The 9,699-nt window shown below is 28.2% G+C and overlaps 1 long non-coding RNA gene across 1 annotated transcript; it reads left to right on the top strand.

Moving 5' to 3' along the window:
• Positions 1 to 281: 281 nt before the first annotated feature.
• LOC136089267 (uncharacterized) lies at positions 282 to 3,289 on the top strand. Its single transcript, XR_010642908.1, has 2 exons — positions 282 to 754; positions 1,509 to 3,289. It is a non-coding gene; the product is annotated as an uncharacterized LOC136089267 (long non-coding RNA).
• Positions 3,290 to 9,699: the final 6,410 nt, after the last annotated feature.

Here is a 9,699-nt window from a genome sequence, read left to right as displayed (position 1 = left end):
TCATGGCCGTCTATAATAATAGACCTCGTAAACGCGTAATTTGGAGCCTGGGGCTGGGGGCAAAAAAAAACAACAACAACTAAGGAAAAGTTAAGTGTAGAACGATCATTTTCTTATAAAAAAAGCGTTTCCATTTAGAGTGAGTGAACTATAGCTAATCTATTTATTTTACTTAATAACTAAAACCTATTTATTCATAACAAGCTTACTACTAAGATAAAAAAAACATTCCTTAGCTATAAAACATTGTCTATAACAACAAAACTTAGAAAAACATTCCTCAGTTGAATCAGTGTTTTTTAAAAGGGCTGATTTGACATTTTTTTTGAAATTCACTTTTTGTGTGTTTTGTGTCCTTCTATGATAGCTTCATCAGTTTATGTCAAAAATGTGTTTAAATTTTATATTCTTACACAAATAAAGCCACCTGAAAGTTTTTGATTTTTTTTAAAAAGGCAAATTTCCTTTAAATACGCCCTTTTTAAAAAATTTACTCTCCAGCTGATTCGTATTTTTAGGCGCAAATTAATTTTATTTATCGTAATATTACGCGGAAAATGTAACAGTTTCATGCATGTTGTTGTTATTATAAAAATTTTAATGGATCTCGTAATTCCAAGTCCTAGAAAGAGGAAAGAAAGTTATCGTTTGATTGCAAACATAAAAAAATAAAACAAGCACGTTTAATGGGACAGTCATACATAAATCATAAAGGAAATGAAGGCCCATCAAAGTACCCTAAGTTTACTTGCAGGTAAGTTTCAAATATCCACCGTAATATATATATATATATATATATATATATATATATATATATATATATATATATATATATATATATATATATATATATATATATATATATATATATATATATATATATATATATATATATATATATATATATATATATATATATATATATATATATATATATATATATATATATATATATATATGTATACACACACACTATATATATACATTTACATATAGTATATTTAAATCATTTTAAACTTATCATAACTTTAATGTTTACATGAAACTCTACTAAAATTATAAAAAATACTATACTATAAGATTTTAAAATATTAATCAAATTTCATGAAGCATAAGTTTAAAATAATTGAAATATATTATATGTTTATATGTCTAAAATTTATAGAACAGCATACTTCAAAATATTTTAACCCTAAAACCTAACCCTAAGTTCAAACTTGATAGTTTGATATGCCTAAGTTTTGTTATGATTATTTTTTCAGATAGTTAACATACACTGAATAGTTATCTTGTTAGAGTAAGCCTACGCTTATATAGTTTTTGAGAGTATAACATAGGTGGAAGCACTAAAAAGTCAAATACACTTAATATGATTTGGTCTATTTCCCTACAACTTTGGTGGCAATGTTGTTCTCTGTTTATGATTATAGATAATGCTGTGTATTTTAATAAAAGCGTTTTCTAGCTTGTATTAGTTGTATATTAATTTTTCTGATTTCTTTTTTAAGGTGCAATAAAAAGTGTTTGGAAAACTTTGGAGAGGCTAACTTTGTGGATATCTTTTCCAAATTTTATGATATAAAAAACAAAGGCAAACAAGATTTTTACATTCAAGGATTGATAGATGTCACTAAAGTTAAAAGAAGAACGGCATATTAAAAGAATCTTGAAAAACCAAAGCAGCCAAATAGCTTTTCCTATCATGTGATTGCAGGCAATATACGCGTAGAAATATGTTGCAGGGCACTTTTATCTGTCTTAAGTATTAGTGAAAAACGATTAAGGAGAATAAGGAACCTTAAGGTAATTGGAATAACCCCTGAAGATAGAAGAGGAAAAGGTATTACTAATTGTCTTTCTCAGAATGTTCATGACATTGTTAGTAATCACATAAGATCATTTCCACTCAAGGAATCACATTACTCAGGCAAAAAAGTATATTACCTCAATGCAAGTTTAAATGTAAAATTAATGTGGCAACTTTTTTGTGATAAAAATCCAGATTTAAAAGTGAGCAAGTCTTTTTACTGGAACCATTTTAAAACAAATTTTAACTATCGGTTTGGGCGCCCACAAGTGGACACTTGTTGCACGTGCAAAGAATTAAATCTTAGATTGAAATCACCACATCTCAATGATGTAGCTAAAAGAGCAGCGCAGACTGATTTAGATGCTCATAAGCTCAGGAGTAAAAAATTTTACAATGCTTTAAAACATGAAACATCAGAAGATAGCTCAAAGGAGGAGCACATTCTATCATTGGCATTTGACTATATGAAGATGATAAGCTTGCCAAAAATACCTGTCCAACAACTTGCCAAAAATACCTGTCCAACAACTTTATTACATGAGACAACTTTATTACATATCAGTTAATGTTTTTTCTATACATAACATTAAAGAAGAAAAAAGTCATATATATATTCCATGAAGGTCAAGGAAGAAGGGCCTAATGAAGTTGCGACTTTTTTAAATAATTATTTGATCTCACTTCGACAAAAGTATAATACATTACGTTTGTTTTGTGACAACTGTGGTGGACAAAATAAAAATCAAACCTTATCACATTTTTGTTTATACTTAACTGACATTGGTAGGTTTGATAAAGTCAAACAGTTCTTTCCTATGAGAGGGCATAGTTTCCTCCCTTGTGATAGGGACTTTGGTATAATTTCAAGTGTTTTAAAAACACATGACCATCTTTATCACATGCATCAACTCACCGAGCTTATTATTAGCAGTTCCAGATCACAAATGTTTACGGTGAAAGAAATTGTAGATGCAATTAATTTTTTTGATTTTAAAGCTTGGAGCCCAAACCAGTACAAAAAGTTTTGCATATCTTTAGAAACCAAGGGTAAAAATACCCCAAGAAGGTTCACTTTTCAATTAGTAACTTGTTTCATTTGTATATGAGGATGATAAAAAAGGCTACATTAAGGCATTCACCAATATTAATGGTTTGGTCTGTCATACTTTTTTATGTCCAAACATACGGGTACTGTTCTACAAGTGGATAGTTTGGCTTATCCAAGTGGCAAAGTTACTCTGAAAAAAGTGAAGGTGGAAGACCTTAAAAAATTAAAACAATTCATTCCTGAAGAATTCAACGAGTTTTATAACGAGCTGTACTCCTGGCCAACTAATGAATGTGAGAATCTCCCTGATAGTGACTTTGAGGGGGAACTAAATTAATTCTTACTGATAGCTAGTTTAGTTGAATATATGTATTATGTTTATTACTGGGACGTTAAAACATTGTTTTAAAGTACATAGCTGTAGTTCTTACGGAGTTTTAATTTGTTTTCCTTCCTGAAATACTCGATTTTTTGTTAAAAGGGCCAATTTTTCGAAATTTCATACATTAATTATTAACAAACAAAATGTTAAAAAACACTGATTCAATTATAAGATACAAAATCTTTTATAAAATCAGAGGCTATAAAAAAAATATATTTTTAAAGTATATTTTAAAATGCTGAAATTTTGAAAAAACCATAAATTAAACATATTTATTAACAAAAAAACTTTCAAAATAATTTATAGATATAGATTAAAATGCTAAACTTTTCACCAAAATTGAAAAACAAACAAAAAGTATAAGTAACATAGCAGTTGTCATAAGTAAAAAAACACACACACGCGATAGGTCTACTTTGAAAGCTTCAAAAATCTTTTTTGGTGACTCTTTAAATGACCTTGATGTATATAAATTTACTTTATATGCATCATTTATTGAAAGTGAAGTAGCATGTTTCTTTTCCATATTAAATTTAAGACTTTGATATTAACATTAAAATATCGCAGAGCGACTTTTGGCAGACATTATTTACAATTTCACGAAACAAAATATAAGAAAATATAATCCACTGACAAATATTATCTTTGGTATTTTCAAACCTCCGTGAATAATTTTAGCAGTATAATCGCCAAATTCTTCATAATAAAGTTTAGCTTCTTTTTGCTCTTCAACTTCGCTCAATATGTCCAGCTATATATACTAATACTGGGCTAGAAAAGAGTTTGCTTTTGCACACTCTTTTCTAGCCAAGTCAAATTGTCAAATATATCAAATTACTGTAAAGAATGTATCCACATTTCTGGCAGTTATGTCCACTTTCTGCAAATAAAAGTCAATGCCTATACCGATGTGGAGACTTAGTTTGGCTTGTTGAATTCTTACTTTTTCAATGACTTGTTGCACATTGATAAAATATGTGCCTCCAGATCCTTGTCGAAATTTTTAAAACATTTTTTCTAGTGGGTCAGTTGTAAATTTTCCCAGTATTACATACTTAAAAGAATTCTGCAACAAAAATTTTGTTATGACTACTAAAACACGACACGCTTGAGCTAAGGTTGCACCTATCTCTGGTTAAATGAAATCGTTTGTTGCCTAGTTTGCTAGTCATTTGTTCTGCTATTGTTGCAAGACCAGGGGTTAAAGTAGGGGGAAACGCCGTTCTTCTTTAGCCGACAAATCAAGAAATCATTCCGTTTCGTTCAATATTTCTTTGCAACCGTTCCACTGTCGCGTAAAATAGGGGACCGCCTAAAAAGCCGAATTCTCAAACGCCGAAAAGCCGAAATACCAAAAAAAATGGCGTAATAATAGACCTGCAGTAACTGTAAAAAAGATAACGAAAAGTTAAGTATCCCCGGATTTTTTATTAAGCATCTGTTAATGCAAAAGTTTTAAAAGGATTTTTTTTTTTTTAAGTTTAGAATATATTTTGCTGTTTAATAAAATAAGTTACATAAGATTATCACGTAATAAAATATATAAACAAATAAGACAATTTAAAAAACAGACCGGGACTCAAAGAAGATATGGGTGATACAATACCACCGCAATCTTTTCATAGAGCCCCTTAAAAAAATAAAATGTCGTCAAAATGTTCAAATAAACTGCAGATAAAAGTAAGATGTAAAAACTTCAAATTTAAATACTCAAGGATTTAAAGTATATACACCATTGCATAAATAACTACAGAAGATATGTACAATTAATTTTTCAAAGAATAAAAAAGTAAAACTATTTTGATAAAACTTAACGGAGTTCTTGTAATTCCTCCGAATTAAAAATGTGTTTTTTTGCTAGCAACTTAAATGAGTTTAATGATTTTACCATATTATCTTTTTTAGCTTCTTTTTTTTTTAAATAGTTCCATATTTTTGGTCCGCGAAATGCTATTGAACACTCTGTAAACTTGTTTAGTTTCTTAGGCAATTTAAAGAAATTTGATTGGTTTGTTCTAAGGAAATACTTTTCATTTATATTTTTTTTAAACTTACAATTAAAATTTACTGGAGTTAGGTTATTTGTAAACTTATACATAAAAATTAGGTGTTGATAAATATTTATTTCATAAATATTCATCATTTTCATGTCAAGCATTAAGGGTTTCGTGTGCTCCCTTCTTTTTTTTCCGTATATAATTCTACACGCATGTTTTTGAACACTAAGTATATTTTTAAGTTTAGTAGTTTGCGTGCTGCCCCATGTAATATTGGCATAACTGATAAAGGATAGAAGCAAAAGCCAAATTTGGCTTTCGCTTCTGTCTTTTTAAACTTTCGTAAATAAAATTAGTTTTTATAAAATTATTTTTAAATTTATTTGCTAATTTCGTATTTAGTCATATTTAAAGATTTGTGCAAAAATTATTAACTAATTAAATTTTGACAACTTTAATCGGAGTTTTGATAATAACTACGGTGACCCATCAAGCAAGCGAATTCTCACATAAATAATTATAAGAAAGCTGTGTTTAGATAAAGCCCATCCTGTCTGGGTAGGAGGACCTACCGGTACACAACAAGAATTTTAAGCAAGCTTAGTCTTTAAGTAGAGAACGTCTCTTATGATATCAGTTCTTGTTACACGAAGTTGAAAAATATTCTGCCTATGCCTCAAATTCTTGTTAAAATGAATCCTTGCTCACTGAGCAACATTGACGCTAGATATCTTTGAAGGTCCTCACCAATAATTAGCGTCTTCTACAAATCTTTTAAAAGCTATTGTGAGCGATGTTAAACAAACCAAAACATATTTGAAACATAACAAAATGTAGCTTTTAGCTTTTTTGGTCTCAGTTCCAGACTTTTGAAAGAGTTTTTATATATCCTAGTTTTGAATCAAATCAATTATTTCATTGAAAAAAAATAGTAACATCTAAGTTTTAAAGTATGCGGGGATTAATTAATAAATCATCTCTGCAGTACTTACTCAAAAAGATTTAATCAAAGGATTAGTCACCTTGAGTATGCTCAAAAGCTTTAGAACTGCAAACTTGACAACAAACGTTTGTAGAAACTTAAGGTGGCTTTTTGTTAGGAATCATTTATGTTTTAGAATCTAATGAAAAAAATGTTTTTTTTATTAGTAATGAATCAAAGAAAAACTGTTGAGCGCTTTAAAAAAAAATGTATTTGGAATCCTGTTATTTTGCTCATATGAACAGTGGCGGTTTAAGTCAACAGAGAGGCCTAAACAGTAAACGAAACTGCGCTACATTCAAAATTTTGTTACGACGACTCTTCCTTTTAAGTTGCCAGTGACTTAAAAGTTTCTTTAAGATATAATTACTTGATTAAGTTTCTCCAAAATGCCCTAAAGGTTTTATCACAGAAACAGCGGAAAACCATTTATCCAGAAAGTTCTCTTCCCTTTCAATGATAGGTATTGAGCTAGAGCCGGCATGAAACCTCCTGGTTCTGAGTCACAATTCTTATCACTGCGCCACAGCTGCTTTTTATTAAAAGCCACCTTTAATAAAAATTTATTTTCACTTTGTCTAAAAATGATAACAAATGTTATCATTTTTAGATGATATGCTAACAAATATTATAGGTTTTCCTAATATATCGAGCATTTTTCTGAGTTAATATTTAGATATCAATTTCTTGATTTTTCGTAACTAGAAATTTTTACCATGTTTAGGTGATTTTCTCGGGACAATTCCTGGCTCAATCAACCGAAGACAAGAAAGAGTTATACTGCTACACCAGGGATTACTAAAACCATAAATTTATTTCTATGTAGTCTCTTATTTTATGTAGTGGTGAGGACAGGACCGACAGAAAAAAAAGTAAAACAATTAAGTTATTAAACAATAATATAATAATCAATAAATGAATTCTAAAGCTCCATCATTTATAAAAATTTAAAATTTTTAGAAATTAAAGCAAATATAAAATGCGAATTAAAAAGATATTGGCTGTACCCTCATATTATATTATAGAAATGAAAAAAAATACGAATGAACTGCAAAAGAGTAAAAAAACCTAATTCACTATGTGAAACATAATTTTTTATTTTGAAACAAAGAGACTGATATTGTTACATTGACTATGCACAAGATATAATACACAACCAGCCATATAATAAAGGCCGGCATTCATCTAATCATTTAAAAACTAATTGACTTTTATTAATTATCTCATATATAAGTAATACCATCTTTCACCAGGTAGATTGTGCTACAATCTGAATTTATACTAGAGCAATGACAACCAGTTTGTTCAATGAATTGAAGGTTACAAAATAATTTCAACCGTTGAAGACTAAAACTGTTTTTTACTATTTAATAAATTGGATTGAATCTAAATGATTGTGTTTAAAAAAATTACTGCCAATTTTATGCCTTATAAAGTAATACTTTAGAATAAATGAGTAAAGGTTCTTTTTAAATAATGTTTTTATTTCACTCATCCACAGTATATATAAAATATTAAGAAAAGGATCGGTTTGTCTAAATTTTAAAAATGACTAATGTCTCATCTACTAGCAACACAAAAAGTATTTAAACTGTCAATACCAAATTAATTTTTCAAACATTTTGAAGATGCCAGGATAGGCTAAAAGACGACTTAAAATATTGCAAATTATAATTATATAGGTTTAACGCCAGTGTTTCAACATTTTTTGGGTTAGGGCATGGGTTAAAAATGCCATTTTTGATGTTTAATGAGATCGGTTTCCTAAAAATAATTTTTTACAACCCAATGCCCTTTAAGACATTAAACAGTTTTGCAGATCAAGAATTTGTTACATTATAGTACCATCAAGAAATAAAACAATAAAAAAAAAGAGGAGATTTGATCAAAATTTCAACTTTTCAGAGAATAATAAAGGATTTTAGAGAAGATTCTTTTAAAAAAGGATTTTAGAGGAGCTGTGACCACCCGGATATATATATACATAATATATATATATATATATATACACAATTATATTATATACCGGATATATATTATATACCGGATATATATTATATAATTATATACCGGATATATATATATATACACAATTAATTTTAGATGTATTCTACAAATTTTTTTTTTTAATTTTGATTCACTCCCGATAATGCTGCAATTAACCACTATTAAATTGGGAGCTACTAGAAAAAAAAAAAAAGAATAGAGTTATAGAGCAAGGAAGCGGTTGACAGTTGAAAATTTGAATAGAGTACTTAATGTTCTTAAAAGAACAGAGCAATAATAAATTAGTAGAAAAATAATTATCAAACTTTTTTCATTTTACACTGTGTTTCATCAATTAAGACTCATCAGATTTCTAATGAATTTTAATTTAATTGATAAAACAAAAGTGATAGTTGCTAATTTATATATATAATATGCCTCGAACTCCATCTGAAAAATCATCTGAAAAACAGAGTTTCCAGGTATATATATATACTTTTTCCAGGTATATATTAGATGGTATCATCTTGGTTAATTTTTCATTTTTTTGCATACCATCATAAAAAAACCATTGATTTTTTATGTAGTGCAAAGATGTAAAGTGAACATTAAATCCAAGAGTTATGCATGTCAAGGAAAAGTAATATTTTTCAATAACAACTTTTTTTGGCAAATTCATTAGCAAAAAAATTGAAATCTTAGGAATATCACACTCAATCACAATCATCCCAGTATTTTAAGATTTTTAATGCTGTACCACAGTGATTTAATTCTTTATTGCTACAAACTGAACAGTTTAGAAGCAGTCTTTTATCTTTTAAATAATCTAGCAAATAATCTGATCATGGTTTCGAGGCAGTTCTATAAAATCAAACGGATGAAAAGAATGACTCAAACATGTAAAACATTTTCCAACACTCTGGAATGTAAACGCTTTAAAGCAGTTGAAAAAAAATGTTTTTGATGATCCGTATAAATAAAAACAAGGCGAGCTTGTAATTTGTATTTTACTTTTTAAAAAACATGCTCAAAGTTCTTTACCATAATTGTAATCGTCATCATTGAAATATCTTATTACTTTTTTAAGCTCTATTTCTGCTTCTGAAGTACCCAAGCGATTTAAAAAGTATTCATATGCATGGCAACTCAACTTTGACATTGTTAAAGCATTATCAATTAGCAACTGTTTCAAAATAAACAAACACCCCACCCCTGCTTTAAAATTTTACAGAGTCCTTTGCAGATGACACAAACTTTCTCTATTTTAATAAGTCCATACAAAGGACTTATTAAAATAGAAAAGGTTTGTACATACAAAGATTACTTTATATTATGTTAATAAAAATTTTAAATTGAAAAAAAACTAAAAAAAGAAACTTTCAATTCTTTCATTTCTAATTTTTCTGTTAAAAATTAAAACTAACATAGATTAAAAAAACACAGATTAATTAATCTTTAAGATGTGTTAACTTACACAGAATGAAGAAACAAATA

The sequence above is a fragment of the Hydra vulgaris genome, chromosome 13 (assembly GCF_038396675.1).
Source record: "Hydra vulgaris chromosome 13, alternate assembly HydraT2T_AEP".
Lineage (NCBI taxonomy): Eukaryota > Metazoa > Cnidaria > Hydrozoa > Anthoathecata > Hydridae > Hydra > Hydra vulgaris.
Note: the sequence above shows the minus strand (reverse complement) of the source record. Positions and strands in the feature narration are given on the sequence as shown.